The sequence below is a fragment of the Mirounga leonina genome, unplaced genomic scaffold (assembly GCF_011800145.1).
Source record: "Mirounga leonina isolate KUSES-001 unplaced genomic scaffold, KU_Mleo_1.0 Mir_55, whole genome shotgun sequence".
Taxonomy (NCBI): Eukaryota; Metazoa; Chordata; class Mammalia; order Carnivora; family Phocidae; genus Mirounga; species Mirounga leonina.
The window spans coordinates 5,636,915-5,657,432 of record NW_023270816.1 but is presented as its reverse complement, the minus strand read 5'-3'; the positions used below and the strand labels follow the sequence as shown (position 1 = coordinate 5,657,432).

Sequence of the window (20,518 nt, the reverse complement as noted above, 5' to 3'; positions counted from 1 at the left end):
GAATACCAAAATAATACATTTAAAATACAACCTTTAGGGGCACCCAGGTGGTACAGTCAGTTAAGCATCTGACTCTTGATTTCAGCTCAGGTTGTGATGTCAGGGTTATGAGATCGAGCCCCATGTCAGGCTCGGCTCAGCAGAGTCTGCTAGGGGTTCTCTCTCTCCCTCTGCCCCTCCCCCTACTCGCTTTCTCTAAAATAAATAAAAAAAATACAGTATGACCTTTAAATCTTTCTATATACATAAAATGTAAAATATGTTCTCATGTTGTGAATATTAACAACAAAACTATAAAAATGTTATATAAAATTATAACAAATAAGAGAATTTAAAAAGAAAATGTGCATATATAATAGCATACATTTGATATTACGAATTTATGAGAAAGTAACATTAGATTACGTGAGAATCTTTCATCCCCCAAATTGAAATTTTCTCAAAGAAGAAACATTTCATTTTTTTAAAGATTTTATTTATTTATTTCAGAGAGAGAGAGAGAAAGAGAGAGAGCACAAGCAGAGCAGATAGCCTGCCTGACACAGGGCTCAATCCCAGGACCCTGGGATCATGACCTGAGCCAAAGGCAGATACTAAACCCAGGCACAGCAAAGAAGAAACATTTTATATTGAGTTATTCATATGAAGAATATCTTTTAAATCTGCATTATTTACATATGAATTAATACATTAGTTTACAAAATTGAAAGTGATTAGTGAACTATTTAGAAAATTACAGACCACTGATTATTTTTCTCTGAAAAAAAAGTAAATACTAGATATTTACTAGTTTAATAAAAACAGATTATCTTGTTAATTCTGAATATGGACAAAATAGCAAATAATTTATGTAATATCTTAGTATTTTAAGTTACTTGATATCATGTTAATTTTTAACATTCATGTAAAAAATTTGAATTTTAATAAAGAAATATGTAAAAATACATGTAATATAACAAATATGACAAATACATTTTATCTGATGCACATAGAAAGGCTAATACTAAGAACTGAGTGGGGTATTAAAATATTAAGATGATTAAATGCTGAACTAGAGTTGAAGAGTGAGGTAACACAAAGGTATTTATTAGAGTTTATTTTTTAACTTTTTACTTTTTTAAAGAGAGAGTGCATGTGCGTGCCCGCACACACATGCAAAGTTGTGGGGAGGGGCAAAGGGGGAGAGGGAGAGAGAGAATCTCAAGCAGATTTCCCACTGAGCATGGAGTCCCATGTGCGGCTCCATCTCAGGAACCTGAGATCATGACCTGAGGCGAAATCAGAAGTTGGATGCTTAACCGACTGAGCCACCCAGATATGTATATACATACATACACACTTAAAATGAAATATTCAGCCATAAAACAAGAAGAAAACCTTGCCTTTTGTGACAACATGGATGAAGCTTGAGGGCATACTAAGTGAATAAGTAAGTCAGACAAAAAGACAAATATTGTGTGATCTCACTTACATGAGAAATCTAAAAGAATCGGACTCATAAAAACAGAGAATAGATTGGTAATTGCCAGGGTCTAGAGGGTAAAGGTGACATCTACTGATTGTCTTTTTTCATTCGCTTTTTGAGCTTCCTGATTCTTGGTGTGATAATTGATTTTCTATTGAAACCTGGACATTGGCGATTGTGAGACTCTGGACCTTAAACCTTCTGTTTTAGTTGGTTTTTTCCAACATATCTCTGGCGGAGATGTGGGGAAGGGTTACTAGCTCATTACTGTCAGGTCGGGGTGGAAATCCTGGAAGCCGACCTGGCTGCTGTTGACTCCACAGAGGGAGTTTCTCATTGATACTGGGTGAAGGTGGGGGCTCCAGCACCACTAGGCCTCCAGGGACACCTCCTGGACAGGGAGGAGTAGGAGCGCCCCATGACTTGCTGCCCACACTGACACCACAGAAGGGGGCGGCCTCATTACTGCTGGGCAGTGAAGAATGACATTCCCGCCCCACTAGGAGGCATTCTCTGACAGCACCCCAGCAGAAAGGGCTAAGCACTTATTAGTGCTGGCTACGGTCAGAGTCCAAGCTACCCTCACTGTGGGTGCTGAGGTCCTCTTTACTGTTCCAGTAAAGGATGAAAGGCTCAACTCCTCATTGAAAACATTCAGCTACAACCGTCATGTAGATCTTTTGTCTGCTTATCATCTGCCAACCATCCTTTCCATTTTTCTAGATGCCAAGTTATCATTTATGCTGTTGATAGCAAGCCTCCCATTTGCTTAATTGACCAAAATTTTGCTATAGTATCCATCTTTGTCCCTTTTCTTTGTATTTATCTTAAAATCAATTTCTCTTTTTCCTTTTGTCTCTTATTTGAAACATACTCCATTCTTTCTGATTCTGAATTCAAAATTCTAATCGTCCAGACTTTTCAAAGAATGAACATATTTCTAAGAAGCCTAGGGGGCTTTTTATAAACTATTGATAGATAATGTATACTTCCTCTTTCTTCCCATAAGTTTTCGTGGACTCCTTACAGAAATGATTCCATGCCTACAATTCCATGCAAAGTCTTCACTTAGTTTGCTATGCAATCATTCAACAGTGTGGAAATTCTTTCTTCAGTGTCTGTTATCCTCTGTATTTATATTTCTGCCATTTACTCATTTTAAAACACTATTTTTTTGGATTTTCCTACAGACCCATTCCAAATTAACTCTTGGCATCTCAAAGTTGTAATTTGAAAGCTGACTGGTTAAACCTGTTAGTACCACATGGATATTATCTAATTGTATGCAGATGCTCTGTCACTGTCCCTGGATAATATTTTTTCTGTTCCCAATACATATATACCTACTTAACCTAATAGAAGGCTAAAATATTTTTTTATATTCCACACATAATCCATTCCAACATTCCAAGTAATTCTAAAAATCTCTACATGAAAAATCAAGTAAATAATAATCTTTGGAAAGGTAATAAAGATATTACTACTGGAAATCACACAGATGGATGTAGGTTGACTAAATAAAATTAAAAATAAGCAAAAATACTGTTAATAATCCTTATGTACATTGCATATTTATCAAAGGACTACTGTACATTTTATTAAATGTCTTAAGAGGACCACTGAAAATTTTATTTAATGTCTTAAGAATTTTACCCCAATTCATTATAAATAATATAGAACAAATAAAGAACCATAAATCAAACTAGATTTGTGGGAAAATGCAGTTAGGATTTGCCTGAATGGGGGGGGGCTGTCCATAAACCAATTAGGAAGAATGAGTGTCGCAGCAGAATGCTTTTAATAAAATCTAATGCACTTGGGAACCAAGATATTGAATGCACTTTGAAGTGACTATGAATGACACAGTACTTTATATGCCTACATTTACTGAATGCTAGAATGGATTTAGGATGTAGAGCACAGGCTCTGTCATATGGTCACAAAAACTAATAATAATTAGTAGGAAAGAATTTTAAGGTTCTCTAAAATTCTTCATCATATAGTTGAAAGTTTACTTTTCAATAGTTTTCAATAGTTTCAATAGTTTTCTAGTCAATAGTTTTATTTTTTAGCATAAACTGAAGCTGCTAAAAAAAAAATGACCTTTACTTCAAGTGGGAAATCTATATTGTGTTATTCTAATTAGTCTGTTTAGCCAGCTTACTAACATTGAAACAGTAAGATGCAAAAACATTAATTTCCTATTTTCATCAGCCTTTTTTTTAAAGATTTTTATTTATTATTTATCTGAGAGAGAGAGAGCACATGACAGAGCACAAGCAGGGGGAGTGACAGAGGGAGAGGGAGAAGCAGGCTCCCCAATGAGCAGGGAGCCCAATCCCAGGACCCTGGAATCACAATCTGAGCCAAAGGGAGATGCTTAACCGACTGAGCCACCCAGGCACCATTCCTATTTTCATCAGCTTTAACCTGAAATTTGGTTTCATTGAAAGCACTGTGGTTAAGCAGTTGGTGGGGAAACATCCAAGTGATGGGGGTAACCTATTTTAGGAAGCTTATTCTGCTGAGATCTAATGGGATGGCCTGGAGTCAAGATGATGAGTCTGAACTTTACTGCAGTGGTCCAAGCACAAGGTAGCAAAGGCCTTAAATTAGGACACCATCAAGAACAACAGCAAAATCTCTTAATATAACTATTCATTGTTTTACAAGCACTATTGGTTTCAGTTTTTGACAAAATCCATATGAAATGATCCTCATGGACAAGAAAATCGAAGCTTCAATAAACTGGCAGAAATCACAGAGTTAGTAAGTACTAGGAAAGAGACCCCCAGTGCTTCTGCTCTATAGGACATGTCCTTAGTCACTATACTAGCAGGCTGGGTTTGGGCAAAAACCTAGAGGGGAATTATCTAGGGCACATGACTGATTGAATGAGGCGATCCAGAGGCAGAGATGAAATAGGCTTCTGACAATAAAGATGCAAATAATCAATTTGTTACATGAGAACTTACATGAAAAATATACTATGAGATGGAGGGAAATCTTATTAAATCACTTCGAATTCTACCACTTATTGCTAATTTTGTGTTTTTTCCTTCTAGAACATATGTACAAATATCATAATTTTTCATTTTTATGTCCATTCCATTTAGTGTACTTTTTCATGTAGTGTAATATGTTTTGATGTTGCTATGGAGAATTTCATTTTTTTGTGGCTAAGCAATATTCCACCATTTGAAATTAAATTTGAAATTTATATTATTTGATTTCTTTTGCCTTTTGTAATCACATTATCATAAACATCTCAGGGATATCACATTTTCTCCATTTTATATTACACCCTTCAGACAGAGTCCATCATATGGGATAATAAAATCAAAATTTATATTTTATGATTCTTGATGAAATTATTTGCTAAGGAGAACAGGTCTTCTGTCTTAGTCTGCCTAGGCAGCTGTACCAAAATACCACACACTGGATGATTTAAATGACAGATATTTATTTTCTCACATTTCTGGAAGCTGGATATCCATGATGAGGGTGGCAGCGTGATCAGGTTCTGAAGAGAACCCTCTTCCTAGCTTGCAGACTGTTTACCTTTCAAGGTGTCCTCACATGCCAAAGAGTGCTCAAAACAGGTCTGGTCTCTCTTCCTCCTCTATAAGGACACTAATCCCATCACGGAGGCCACACTCGTAGGGGGGCCATCTCATAAATCTAATCCCAAAGCCCCACGTCCAAACACCATCACACTGGGGGGTTAGTGCTTCAACATAAGAAGTTTGCAGAATATAAACATTCAGTCCATGACACCCTCCTATTGTTCCCTTTGGATTACTATGTTTAACAAATGAGGCTGAATATTTTCTTATTTTAGTATAAATGCTACATGCATACATTTGTGAAAGTATGTTCATGTCTTTTCCATATTAATATCAATTTGTATGAATTTTTTTCTGTCGACAGATATTAACCATTGGTTGCATTTACGGTAAGTATCTCCTCGTCTTCTTTGTTTTCCATTTTTACTTATTTAGCATTGAAAATTTTTACTTTTTTTTTTTTGTAGAAAAGTTTGTTTTTTCTTTCCTTGCTCTTTTTGTCTCTGACTTTGAGCTTCTTTGTATCATTCCTCTGTCAGGATATTGTGACTGCTGTGAATATTGTGAATACTGGCTAATTAAATCATGTCCTTCATCTCCTTAAAACCCACAGATGATTTCCCACTGACATGCACTCCCACTGTGCAGACATTTGGAGGCTGACTGTGATGCCTCTGGTTACTCCTCACAGGCTCCGCCATCAGTTATGCCCCCATACTGGCCGTTCTCAAATACGGCCTGCTCTCTTCAGGCTCCATGATCTTCCTGTTCTACCAGCCACTTATTCTCCCTCACTCCTTCATCCCTTTCACTCCTCCTCCTTTTTCTCTTGAATAACCACCAATCACCTTCATGACTCAGCACAAACCTCACTAATCCTAAGAAGCCTTTTCTGACAGGCCATATCCCTACCTTGGAGTGGGATTAAGTTCTTCTTCACATTAGGCCTGGAATGCCTGAAGGACAAACTAACAGTAGACACCAGAACAATCTGTATGGAGATTATCAGGGAGATCCGGGCTGTTTATAAAGTTTGCCTGTAGTCAAGTAGTGGGTTAAATCTACAGAAATTGGCAAATTTTTTCAAAGAGAAAGTAAGTATACAGTGAGAAAAAGGCTGAGAACTTGAAACATTTCCTGAAAACTTAATAATAAGTGGATTCTACAGGAGAATAGGAAGAATGGTCAGAATGGGAGCAAGAAAATGGGGAAGGGATGGGATAGAAATCAATGAATGGGAGTAACAAGTTTTTTAATGATATAAGTGGGCCAATTAGGACGAGGGTTAGTTCTCTGAAAATTAAGAAGTTATACTGGCATGATGGGATGGAAAATAGACTACAATGCACTGAGGGATGAATGAGGAACATGAAACCAGATGTAGTCTTTGGGAGCCACCCTACCCCATGAACTGTCAAAATCTGAGTTGCTAGTAAGGTAGAATTGTTAAAGTTGAGCAAAGTTAATTGTGATTGGAAATGGAGAAAGAAAAAAAATATTAATGGGATATAATACTGGAATTCATAAACTATTTAATCACTTATGGAACTGGTATAGATTTTAGAATTATCTAAAATGGCCAGAGAAACTTGTGAAGTATAGGTTTTTCAGTGTTAGAAACTCATAAATCTGAATTCAAGGACCTATAGTCATATACACTAAAATATTTCTTAGAAACAGAGTTAAGAAATTGTCTCTAAAATAGATCCTGCTTATGTCATTCATTTATTGAAAAATCTATTGAATACATAATATTTCCAAGTCACTAGGCTTGGTATTATTGGTGACAAAGAGGTAAGTCAAATATATTATCCTCAAGACATATATCATTTAGGAAAAGAGATGAGAATATTCCCCAGACTCTTCTATAGAAATAAGCAGGTGACATGCCACAGAAATGCCACAGAAAGATATATAGAATTCTGCACACTCAGACAATAAAACATTTCAGTTTTAAGACATTATTTCTTTTCATTAGAAAATGTTATTTGGTTTTGCAAAATACCTATACTTTTCAGTGGAACCAGGCAGAAATATATTTTAATTTCCTATGAACTTGAATTCTGTACAATTTCGATTAGAAATAATTATCTGAGAATTAAGGTTGCTGTATCACAGATTTGTGTATTTACAACTTTTGTAGCTATTAACGATTAAATCAGAACCAATTGCTTGTATTTTCTGTACATTTCTTGGATCTAAGTAACTATCAAATGTTACCAATTTTATGACCGCAAATTCATTACTGATGAGACCAATACATATTTTCTTTTTATGCAAAACCTCTCACATTAAAACCCACATTTTCTCTTTTGAAATTCACTTGTATACATGAGAAAATTTTGATTAAAATCTAAGGGGGGCGCCTGGGTGGCTCAGTTGGTTAAGCGACTGCCTTCGGCTCAGGTCATGATCCTGGAGTCCCTGGATCGAGTCCCGCATCGGGCTCCCTGCTCGGCGGGGAGTCTGCTTCTCCCTCTGACCCTCCTCCCGCTCATGCTCTCTGTCTCTCATTCTCTGTCTCAAATAAATAAATAAAATCTTTAAAAAAAATAAAATAAAATAAAGTAAAATAAATAAAAATAAAATCTAAGGCTTGTGTGACACTTAAAATGAGATAACTTAGTCTAAAGTGCTTATAGAAACTAGTTTAAATATGATTAGAATAAATAAAAACTAAAATTAGTATTGTGGGTATTATAATAAGTTATAATTAAATTAGCATTGTCAGATGATGATTACATCCCCGCCCAAAGAAAAACCCAAGAAACTTATAATGTAGTTTTTCAGATAGGTAGAGTGAGGATACGGTGTTAATAAAGATAGAAATATGGAATAAAATGACAAATATTTCAATCAAAAAAAATCTCGAAGACTTCAGTACTAGACTTAACTCGTCTTATCGACAATAAATTATGCCCTGCCTTGTTCTCAAAAGGATCTAGGGTAGCTCGTGCAGATATACGCAGTACAGAAGAAAGCATGAGCGTGGTGCAGATGAGTTGGTTCCATACATTGTGGGCAAGTGATTGTACTATTTGGAGCCTCAGCTTTCTCATGGGTCAATAAAAAATTACACTGGGTGACCTCTAAGATCCTTCCTACACCTTTATAACCTGACATGAGTATTTATTAATTCAACAAATATTAAGGACAAACATATTATCAGAGAATCCACCCATCTGTAGAGCTAAGTGGAATCTCAAAAAGCACAAAAACTCCCTGTTGGAATCCACAGGGGCTATGGAAATACATCCCTGTTTACATTTCAAGGCTTATTTTTCTCAGCTCTATCACCTTTATAACAACCTCAGTTTCATAAATTCAAGACTTCTTTCAGGCTACGATCCAATAACATGATTTAAAAATGCTTCTGCAACAACTGTATGAAATAAGGAAGTCCCGAAGATAGCTGAGAATATTATGGTTATGTCATTTTAAATTTACAACTAAACTGGAACACACTTGGCACTAAGATTTTATTTCAAAATGTTGTCTCTATAGCCTAAAATAGTTCTGAAAGCAGTATCAGACTACACAGTTTCTGTAAATTGTTTTGTTTAAAGTAATAGGCATCGATGGTCCTTTAAATTCTCCATTGTAGGGGAAAAAAAGGGAGATTGATAGCCTTTCCTAACAAAACGAGATGCAATAATCAAATGATAAAAAAGAAATCTTGACAGTTGAAGGCTAAAAACGTTTACTCAAAAGCTGTTCTCTCCTTGCAGTTAAATATGGGAAAAGGCCACATATTTAAGTGCTCGAGTGTGATTCTTGCTATCAACTTGTCTCCAGAGAGTCATCAGAGATTTCAATTTAGACTATGCTGTTTAGCATCTGTCTTGTAGAACTGATAAAATGCCTGAATGCCTGAGACAGCTTGGCTAATACACTGTCACACCCAACAGGAAGGCCAAAGAAATGAGTGAGCTAAATGTGAAAGGAGAATATAAATGGGTAAGAGTTTAAAATACATTCTATTCCTCCTATACCTTTAATGTTGAAAGCGTAGTAAATAGTTTATATCTAAATGCACATCTCCTGTGTCTTGGAACAGAGTTCTTTCTTACTGAATAATTAGAGTAAAAATGTTATTTTTGTATATGTGAAGAAACTGTGACTATTCACATCTTACATATCATGAATGTTTTAATAGAAAATGTGAAATTCCTTGTGTCTAATGATCCAATCTGATATTCTCCAGAAAAAACAACAACTAGCTATTTAATAGAAAAAAAAATTTTTTTGGAACTGTCTACAATAAAAGATATATTTATATAGGTAAAAAAGAGTTCTGCTTTCCCATCAATCTACTGGCTCCCTCTAAAATAAAGTACTTTGAAAGTTCATGTAATTATAGAGATGTTAAATACACTGATTATAAATTATAAACTCTAATGGACAGATAAAGGAGGAAAAGAATGTGCAAAAACATGTATGTTATCACACATACAAAGCACACATATTGCAACTTAACTGGAAGATAACATGATAAATAACAAGATTAGAGTCTGATCAAAGGGGAACCCTCCTACACTGTTGGTGGGAATGCAAGCTGGTGCAACCACTCTGGAAAACAGTATGGAGGTTCTTCAAAAAGTTGAAAGTAGAGCTACCCTATGACCCAGCAATTGCACTACTGGGTATTTACCCCAAAGATACAACAAATGTAGTGATCCGAAGGGGCACATGCACCCCAATGTTTATAGCAGCAATGTCCACAATAGCCAAACTATGGAAAGAACCTAGATGTCCATCAATAGATGAATGGATAAAGAAGATGTGGTATACACACACACACACACACACACACAATGGAATATTATGCAGCCATCAAAAAAATGAAATCTTGCCACTTGAAACAACATGGATGGAACTAGAGGGTATTATGCTAAGCGAAATAAGTCAATCAGAGAAAGACAAGTATCATATGATCTCACTGATATAAGGAATTTGAGAAACAAGGCAGAGGATCATAGGGGAAGCAAGGGAAAAATGAAACAAGACAAAACCAGAGAGGGAGACAAACCATAAAAGACTCTTAATCTCAGGAAACAAAATGAGGGTTGTGGGAGTGGAGGGGGGTGGGAGGGATGCAGTGGCTGGGTGATGGACATTGGGGAGGGTATGTGCCATGGTGAGCGCTGTGAATTGTGTAAGACTGACGAATCACAGATCTGTACCCCTGAAACAAATAATGCATTATGTTAATTAAAACAAAAAGATTAGAGTCTGATCAGTCTGGATTTTTTCCACCACAATTTCTACCACAGTTCATTCAACCAGTAAAGAAATGTTAAGAATGTAAAAGGAGAAGAGGAAGGAGCAAAGATATACCTAAGTAGGACCTAAGTAGTATCTAAGGTGTACCTAAGTAGTCCATCTCAAGTAAAATTAGTAATGCTTCATCCACTATCCAGATGTAATATGTTTTTTAATTTTTCTTTACCTCATATTTTATTTTTTAATAAATAAAGTACATTTTTCCTGAGCCAAGATCTTCATCTGTGAATGCCAGCTGAAGTTAAGCCAGCTTGTGGCCACAATAAAGCCAACTAGTCCCACATGGAGAATAAACTCTTCACCTCTTCTCTATTAACAACAAACCAATCTCGGCCATTTGTCTAACTAACCCCAACTATACATTCACAGCTCGCCCACTCAGATTTATCAGTAGCTTTCTTTACATTCAGAAATTTTCATTCTTCCATAGCCATAGTTTACTTCAGATGTATGAATGCAAGTAATGATTTGAATAGAATTTGTAGGCATGATTTGAAATATGTTGGATATTAGAATTTTATACAAACCTTCCTCATGCTTATAGAAGTAATTCATACACACACACACACACACACACATCCTGAGTCAGTGAGCAGTTTCCTCATGTCTTGCCTTTGAAACATGTTACTGGATCTTTGTTTTTACTATAGAATAAAACATAAGATAACTTTGCCTTTAGAAGAAGTAAGGAAGAGTCCAGAAAACACCCTCCCCTTCCTAGTCTACTTTAGTTCCTTCCTAACTATGAAGTACTAAATCTCAAAAGTTAAAATTATTTCTAGCATGAACACTTTTTTCTTTTTATTCCAAAATCATACAGACATAATATGAATTTCATTTACTATAAAATTAGGGGTAAAAGTGATCCATCAAAAGTGAGCCAACATCTCACACATATCAGAATGGATATCATCAAAAAGACAAGAAATAACAAGTGTCCATCGATGGGTGAATGGATAAAGAACCTGTTGTATATAAACACAATGAAATACTACTCAGACATAAAAAAGAAGGAAATCTTACCTTTTGTTACAACCTGGATGGACCTTGAGGATTTCATTAAAAACAAAAGTTAGCTAAGATAAGGCATAAGTCATGTGGGAGGAAGGGAAGAGATAAATTATAGTGTGAGACAAGAGAGATAATTAAAGAATTTAAGAAAACATCAGAAAAAAAATGTTTCTGGTGAGGAAGATCCCATAGAGGGCAAACTTTATTTCCTGTTTGCAAAAATGGGGGCAAGAAGGGCTCATAGAAGACCTTTCAAATCCATTTGGGATCAGAGAAGCAGAGGAGAAGGGTCCCCAAAATAAATACATAAACAAATAGCACTGGAAACCATCATTCTTTTGATAGCAGAGAAGGAGAAGTATTTTGGATTATAAATCCCAGAAGAATGCTACCCTCTATCCCAACTCAGAAACCTACTTCAGGTTATAGTGTAGGAAAAGCCAACTCATTCAATTGTGAATATTAAAATGCGACCTAGCACAGCATCAAAACAAAATTACTATAAGAAAAAAAAATGTATCAAAGAGCCATGAAACTTACCAATTAAAGAAAAATACAATGCAGAGATAAATACTGTAACCAAATATTTTGTCACGAATTTAAAAAACTGAAAGCAACCACTTCTGTAGAAGACCAAAAAGTAGAAATGTAAGAAATTAAGAATTATGACAGAGAAGAAATAGCAATGTGATAGAAGATGAAACATAAGCTGGAGACTTCTAAGAACAAGTAGGAATTAAAAAATTCAAAATATGCAGGTGAAACTGGAAGAGGTAAAAGGGGAAAAAAACACTGCAAAAATACACACAGATGGGTGCCTAGGTGGCTCAGTTGGTTAAGCGACTGCCTTTGGCTTAGGTCATGATCCTGGAGTCCCAGGATCGAGTCCTGCATCGGGCTCCCTGCTCAGCAGGGAGTCTGCTTCTCCCTCTGACCCTCCCCCCCCTCATGCACTCTCTCTCTCAAATAAATAAATAAAATCTTTAAAAAAAAATACACACAGAATATCAGTGATTTTATTAGAAAAATGGAAATGTGTGAGAGAAATAGTCTGGCCAAGGAGAACTAGCATGCATAACCGAAGTCCTCAAAAAAGAAATTCAAAAGAATAGGGGGAAATACTTAAAACAACCAATTAGAAGATATAAGCTAAGTCGGGCGCCTGGGTGGCTCAGTTGGTTAAGCGACTGCCTTCGGCTCAGGTCATGATCCTGGAGTCCCGGGATCGAGTCCCGCATCAGTCTCCCTGCTCCGCAGGGAGCCTGCTTCTCCCTCTGACCCTCCCCCCTCTCATGTGCTCTCTGTCTCTCTCATTCTCTCTGTCTCAGATAAATAAATAAAATCTTTAAAAAAAAAAAAAAAGAAGATATAAGCTAAGAGACCTTAGTTATAATAGTGAAAAATTAAATATATGGAAATAATTTATAGGAAATGTATAATATCTATATGAAGACACTTTAAATATGACTAAAAGAAAGACTTGCAAAATCAGAAAACAATTTTCTGTGATAGAAAAATTACACATCATGAAATGGCCAATTTTACTAAGTCAATTTATACATTTAACACAATCCCAATAAAAATACAACCTGGTTTCTCTTTTCAGAAATAGACAAGATGATTCCAAAGTTTATATGTTAAAATAAGCCAACAAGATTATGTAGGAAATCTTTGAAAAAGAATCAGTGTGTGCAGCTACAAGAATAGAACAGTAACTAGCAATAGATCTAAATAATTATATGCATTCAATATATCACTAAGCAGACCTCAAATCAATGGGGAAAACATGGACTACTCATTAGCTGGTATTGGGACAATGGTATACATCCAGAAAAAAATAAAACTGGATCAATTTTTCACACTTTAGAACAGAATTAGTTCCAAATGGATGAAATGTTTAAATGAAAAATAAAAAGAAACACTAACTGTCCTTAAAAAAAAAAAAAAAGGATCCATACAATGGCCTAGAAAGCCTTACACATCCTGCTTCCACCATTTCTTCTCTGGTTTCCCCTCCTACTACTCTCCATAATTAACCATGCTCCAACACACTGGCTTCCCTGCTCCTCTTTGAACACACCAGTTATATTCCTAACTTCGGAAATCTGCTCTGATTGTTCCCTCTGCCTGGAGTGTTCTCCCTTTATATGTTTGTTTGATGAACCCCCTTACCTCTCTTAAGTGCCTGCCCAAATCTTGTCAATGAGATCCACCGTGATCATGCTATTTAATATGAACAGTCTCCCCACCTTGGGGCCCCCAGCCTTCTTATCCAGCTCTGTTTTTCTTTCTTCCTTAGTGTTCACTCCCTTCTAACACACTATGGAATGTATTTATAACATTTATTGTTTATTGCCTTTCTACCCAAGCTAAATTATAAACTCTAATAGTGGATTATTGTTTGTTTTGTTCCTTATTAGATTAATAGTGCCTGGTACACAACAGGTGTTCAATAAATATTTGTTGCATTAACGCATTAATTAATTTGATAATACAGTCGAGGAGACACTGCTGATGAATGTGGAAAGGCTGTACTATTCAATATACGGTGACAAGACAACTGTATTCATGCAAAAAGTAAAGTTAGAGCTCTACCTCACACCATACACAAATCCAATTCCATGTGATTTAAAGACTTAAATATTAAATATTAGAGATGATATGGAGGAACAGGAAGTCTCATTCCTGTCGGTTAGAGTGATACAGTCACTTTGGAAAGCATTTGCATTGTCTGGTAAAGTTGCCATTGCATTCCTAGGAATCTAGGAATTTCATACTTCAAGTGTCCTACTCGAAGGTTACCATCTCTTCTCTTTCTAGCTCAATCCCTATGAAGCCCCAACCCTAAAACCCTTCACTGTAACAATCATCTGCCTCCTCTTCCTTTATTCCCTCTTTCTGCACTTCATGGTTCGATCAGTATAACAACTCGTCCCTTGGACTCCCCTCAACTCCCTGAACACTTTCTCAGGTTAATGCTGCCTAAGTACACTCTGCCAACTCTGTGCTAACACCCATGCACCTAAAAGATGGTACTTTATTACACTCCCCTAATCCTTCTCCCCACTCACATACACGACTGTTCCATGTCATTTATTCTCTGCTCAAACCTCTAGCACCTCTTCCCCACCCACATGCATAGCTAATAATCTTGCTCTTCTTCATTGAAAAATAGAAATGACATCGAGAATTTCCATATGCTCCCACCACCACATCTATGCACTTAACCTGTAAAACATACATGCCTTCCTGCCAGGTGTGCATCAGAACCCATGCTTTCTCATGGCTCACCTTACTACAGCTTTCCATGACTGCCCCTGCCTAAAATTGCATCTTACACCCTGCACTCCCTCATCTTCCTTCTAGAACAGAGTACTGGATGGTGAAGCTTAAATCAAAGGAATGCCATTTATTTTAAATCATTTAAATAGAGGTAAAAAGCACCAGGCCAGGGCTAGTCTGAAAGAAAAGGAAAACAAACACAACTGACATTCATTAATTTATGGAGCATTTGTTGTTCTAGGTTCCAGGCATTTAGGAGTGAACAAGACAGGTAAGATCCCTGCTCTCCCAGAATTTATTATAGAAGGATCAAGCAATCTATAAATGAATGTTTAAAATAAGACAATAGTACATATTAGAGGACATTGTTCTGACATATTTAAAAATTTCTATGTGAGGTGGGGGAGGAAAGAGGGACAAGTCAGAGATGATGCTAAGATCTTAAACTTGATCCTGATCTACAGAAATAGGAAAGTTAAGATAAGCACAAAGTAAACTAGAGTCAGATGGCAGAAAAAGAGCAAATGTATCCACTGAAACCACTCTTTTCAGTTTGGCTTTCAATACTTGCAAGTTCACACACATATACTCTTAAGTATGTGTAGAATGATTGTTTCTCTATAAATCTCACACTCACTATAAAACATATCCTGAAGTATGTTAAATTTATAAGGATCACATATATAAATTGAAAGCAACATGCTAATTCTACCTATGATATATTCCAGTGGAAGAAAAACTGGTTAGAAATATTATGCTTGGGGCGCCTGGGTGGCTCAGTCATTAAGCGTCTGCCTTCGGCTAGGGTCATGACCCCAGGGTCCTGGGATCAAGCCCTGCATTGGGCTCCCTGCTCAGCGGGAGGCCTGCTTCTCCCTCTCCCACTCCCCCTGCTTGTGTTCCCTCTCTCGCTGTGTCTCTGTCTGTCAAATAAATAAATAAAACCTTTAAAACAAACAAACAAACAAAAATATGCTCATTTATATTAATAAAAAAATTCAACTACATCTTTAAATATATATGTTTCTCCTTTAGGAGAAGTTCCTGGACAATACACAATAATATTGGACTAAGGTTTTGTAAGTGATAAATCTTGTCATTTTATTAGAGCTATCCATTCAAATGTAACTCAGTAGTTCAGAAGTGCAAAGTAATTTAAAAGACGCTTTCAGATCTCTTCTGGCTTTAAGTTGTCTTTTGATATGTAGCAGGATCAACACAGATCTAGATAAGACTACTCTTAGAGACATTTTAATGTTAAAGTGCCATTCTTTCAGAAAGCAATTTATATCTTCAGCCTACTTAAGAATGTGTAATAAATTTCGTGTGGAGGGAAAATCAGGTTTACAAGGTATTGAGGAAAGGGAAATATATGGTAAGATTTAAAAGGGCAGTATAGATGATTAATGAGCCAGAAACATTGATTTATGAGGAAAGATTAAAAGAATTAACTATGTATGGAATGACTAAGTAAAAAAAAAAAATTATATATATATATATATATATATATATATATATATATGAAGAAAATTATTTCACTTGTTATAAAACAATAGAACACTCCATTAGGATCTTTAAACCGGACTGGAGAAGGGAGAACTATACAAGGTCCTGAGAATCTATGAGTGTGCACATCTGAATTATCGAGCTCTAATGACATACACGTTTTTAATCCCAGGCCTGGTGCTAACACATCATTGCCAATTCAGGAGCATTTAGTTCATGCTAACATTATACAAGGGGAACAAAGACTTCTTCCAATCATGTTACATCCAAAAACTTTTAAAGATCACTTATACGTATTTTGCTACTTTAAAAAATCATACGAAAACAGACTCTCTAATCAGATAAAACAGAAGAATTGCCTACTATGTGAGATCTGTTTCCAATATCAGTATATTAATATTGGGGAATGGTAGGCCATCAATGTTAAAGGCTAATTTTATGGTGAAGTTTTTACTCCATGTGCAGACAGAAATACTGGTTTGTAGGCCATGATTCAAATTGTGCTAAACTATAATCAAGCTCTCCTTCGATACTTTTAAGAGTGTCTAAATGAACATGCACTTTTGGGGCGCCTGGGTGGCTCAGTCGGTTGAGCATCCAACTCTTGGGTTTGGCTCCTGTCATGATCTCCAGGCTGTGAGACTGAGCCCCAAGTCGGACCCATACTCAGTGGGGAGTCTGCTTGTCCCTCTCCCTCCCCCTCAGCCCTTCCCTCTCTGCCTCTTCCGCTGCTTGCTGATGAGCTCACTCGCTCTCTCTCTAAAATAAATAAATAAATCTTTAAAAAAATAAAGGTACATGCACTTTCTCTGGCCAATCATTTTGGCATACTTATCTCATCCCGTTTATAGGAGGAAATAATTAGTGCAAATTCACGGGAAGTTATTTTCTATTGAGGAAGTCCAAGAGACTTATGAGAACAGCCTAAATTAATACCTAATGATGTATTGAAAAGTAATTAAAGTCATTTATGTAAATTAATGCATGATATTCACATGATTTGAAATGAACCTATTTAATTTTCAAATAGTTAAACATAATTTGATGTAAGAAACCTTACCCTATAACTTAACTAAGAATAATTTGAGACAGTAGGCATTCCTTTTTATCTCTATAAATAAAAAAAAAACAAGCTTATACCTTGAAAATCAACATGATTATGGATTTTTGTGATTTTCTTTGATTTTTTCCTTCAAAAGGTGAGTTTCTAGGCCCCTACAAAAATAGACATGTTCAAATATTTGATATGCCTATAGTTATGCTATAAAACTACATTTAAAAAACTTACGTATTTCTTCGAAACTTTGTTACCTAGTGCTAGAGGAACTAGCAACTGTTTGATAGAAATATTACAAAAATCATTATAGCAAAGGTCAAAGATCAGTTATTCTGAAAATGTCCTAAGCTTTAAAAGTTATGAAATTAAAAAGATAAATAAGTAAAATAAAAGTCTGTCTCATCCAAGGATCAAAAGAGGGGAAAATATCTTTTCCATTCTTCTAAATTCCTTGCAAATAACTAACATATCTTTTTTTTCTTTAAAAAAATTTTTATTATGTTCAATTACCCAGCATATAGTACATCATTAGTTTTTGATGTAGTGTTCAATGATTCATTAGTTGCATAACACCCAGTGCTCATCACCACATGTGCCTTCCTTAATACCCATCACCGGGTTATCCTATCCCCCTGCCCACCTCCCTTCTGTAATCCTCAGTTTGGTTCCCAGAGTCCAGAGTCTTTCATGGTTTGTCTCCCTCTCTGATTTGGATTACTAGGTATTTACCCCAAAGATACAGATGTAGTGAAAAGAAAGGGCAAGTGCACCCCAATGTTCATAGCAGCAATGTCCATAATAGCCAAACTGTGGAAGGAGTAGAGATGCCCTTCAACAGATGAATGGATAAAGAAGATGTGGTACATATATACAATGGAATATTACACAGCCATCAAAAAATGAAATCTTGCCATTTGTAACAACATGGATGGAACTAGAGGGTATTATCCTAAGTAGAGTAAGTCAAGCAGAGAAAGACAATTATCATATGGTTTCACTCATATGTGGAACATAAGGAATAGCACAGAGGACCGCAGGGAAAGGGAGGGATAACTAACATATCTTAAGTTTTACAACAAAAGATCAAATATTTGTTTCAATTAAATTTTTAAGATTCTCATTTCAAAGTTTTAAAAATTCAGAGTACTTGTCCAACACTGACATTGAACTAGCTTTAGTAAGTGTCACAAAAACTAAAGAATAAGCATCTTTATGCCTCCAAACTCCAGAAAACTGAGGTTTGTATTTTCTTTCTAAATCTTGTGGTTTGGGTTTTTAAAAATACTTTACAAACCTAATAACACAGACAACAACATGCTGAGTACTTGTAATCACAGACAAATATTTAATATCAGCTTCAGACAAAGGTTTACCTAGGCAAAGAGAGGCATATACATATATATGTCATATATACACACATGTAGTTACATATATACACATGTAGCCATATAGACACATGTGTGTCACACATATACATATATGTGACACATATATGTGTACGTATATATGTAGCTACATACATATACATGTTAGGCCTCCTGTTAGGTTTTTGTTTTTTTTTTACAAGCATTTACAGAAATTAGAAACTTAAAAAAAAAACCTCAGTACAACTCCATCAATCAAACATAGGGTATTAATCTAAGAAATTTGCTGACACAAGGAAACATAAAGTGCTTGTTATTAAACACTGCCAATATTTTGTAACTTCTCCACCAGGTAATAAAACTATAAGTACAGAGTACATCAGCAGCCCTAATAAAATTGGTAGGTCTTCTCAGTATGACAGGGCAAGGAATAAAACACAGATGAGCTACCCATAAATGAATAACCTAATATCAATCACTTCTTATCTGCTATCATGCAAAAGTAAGAGCAGATCACATACTTATTTTTCTTCCTAGTATAAACCATTACTCATGGCAGAAATTTCAGTATTTCTACTTGTAAAACTGCTACTCTTTTGTGTCATTTAAAACGTCATTTGGAAATTATAATCAATATATAGTTCATTGTGCACTATATTTGACTTAAAAGAACTCTGCACTAACAATGCATTTGATTTCTTTTTTTTAATTTCTTTTTTAATGAAGTCTAAATTAACCTAAGTGATACAATGCCATTGACAAATTTTATGAACTTTGTTTATACTGGATCCTTGAACCACTCACAAGGACTACCTCCAAAACATTAAAAAGTGAGAGGGAGAAATTTAACAAAAATTGCATTAGTGCAAAAAATGATTAGTGCTATAACAATCGAACCCCCAATCAACTTTTATTGCATGAAACCCATCAGAATTTTGTTTCTTCTGATCAAAGTCCAAAGCAGATATCCCAGCCTTCTATCTAAAGGTAGGGAAGAGGCCATGTTGAAGAAGGTAAGAAGAGTGAAGACATGGTATGAGAACAAAACAAACTATGGCCATCCTTGGCAGGGAGGGAGTCTGTGGCTCAGAGAAGGTCAGAAAATAGACATTCACAGCAGGGAGCCCATAAACAGGAAGGACAAATCTCCATAATATTTGTCTTTGAAAGTGACAGAAACAAATTTCATAAATTCTTAACACTGGCAGGACTTAAAGCCTGGAATTTTAAAAATCGGCAGGCTCTGCCCTGGGAAAGCCTGAAGGGTGTTAGGAAGCAGAGTCTCTGCCCTTAACGAGACAGCATGACAAAAAACTCCTGCAGATACAGCTATAGAACCAGCAGTTGGAAAAACACTAGGGACAGATGGGAGGAAGAGTGATTTGCTCATCTCAGAGCACAGCCTGGGGAGACAGGGATCACGGGGAGACCAACCACTCAAGGAATAAAAAAGCTGGCAGGTGCCATTTCCCTCTCCTACCCCCTAGCATAAACAACAGCCATTTGAGGGAACCAGCACCATGTTGATATTTGTTACCTTACTTGCTTATACCAAGCCCTGCCCCCTCCCCTTTGGGGGTTCTGCCCTTCCCAGTCACATGCACTTGAATCCCAGTGCTGTGGGCACCTCCTGCACAAGACCAGTGTAAACCCTGCCAACATCACATCTCCTGACCTGTGTGTTTTGTGGGACCACAGTTCTAGTGGCAGTGGGGGCAGGTCTCATTTCACAAGCATATCACTGCACACCTTGCTACCCACAATAAGCAACTGGATTAAAGGAAAAAGAGGCCAATACTGAATAGCAGAGTACATGCAACACACATAGATGACATTCTCTAAAGCGCCAAGCCCTGGGGAACAGGGGACAATGCACTACAGGGCACTACAGGACCTCTTCTTCATAAGACTATTATCATTAAGAGCAAGAGAAGTAGCTGACTTTCCTAACACACAGAAATAGACACAGAAAGTCAGGCAAAAT

General features: G+C 36.2%; 1 protein-coding gene across 1 annotated transcript in view; it reads right to left on the bottom strand.

Annotated features, from left to right (window-relative positions):
- LOC118001957 (parkin coregulated gene protein) overlaps positions 1-20,518 on the bottom strand; it is a 321,863-nt gene that overhangs the window by 244,424 nt on the left and 56,921 nt on the right. The gene's annotated exons all lie outside the window — the stretch shown is intronic.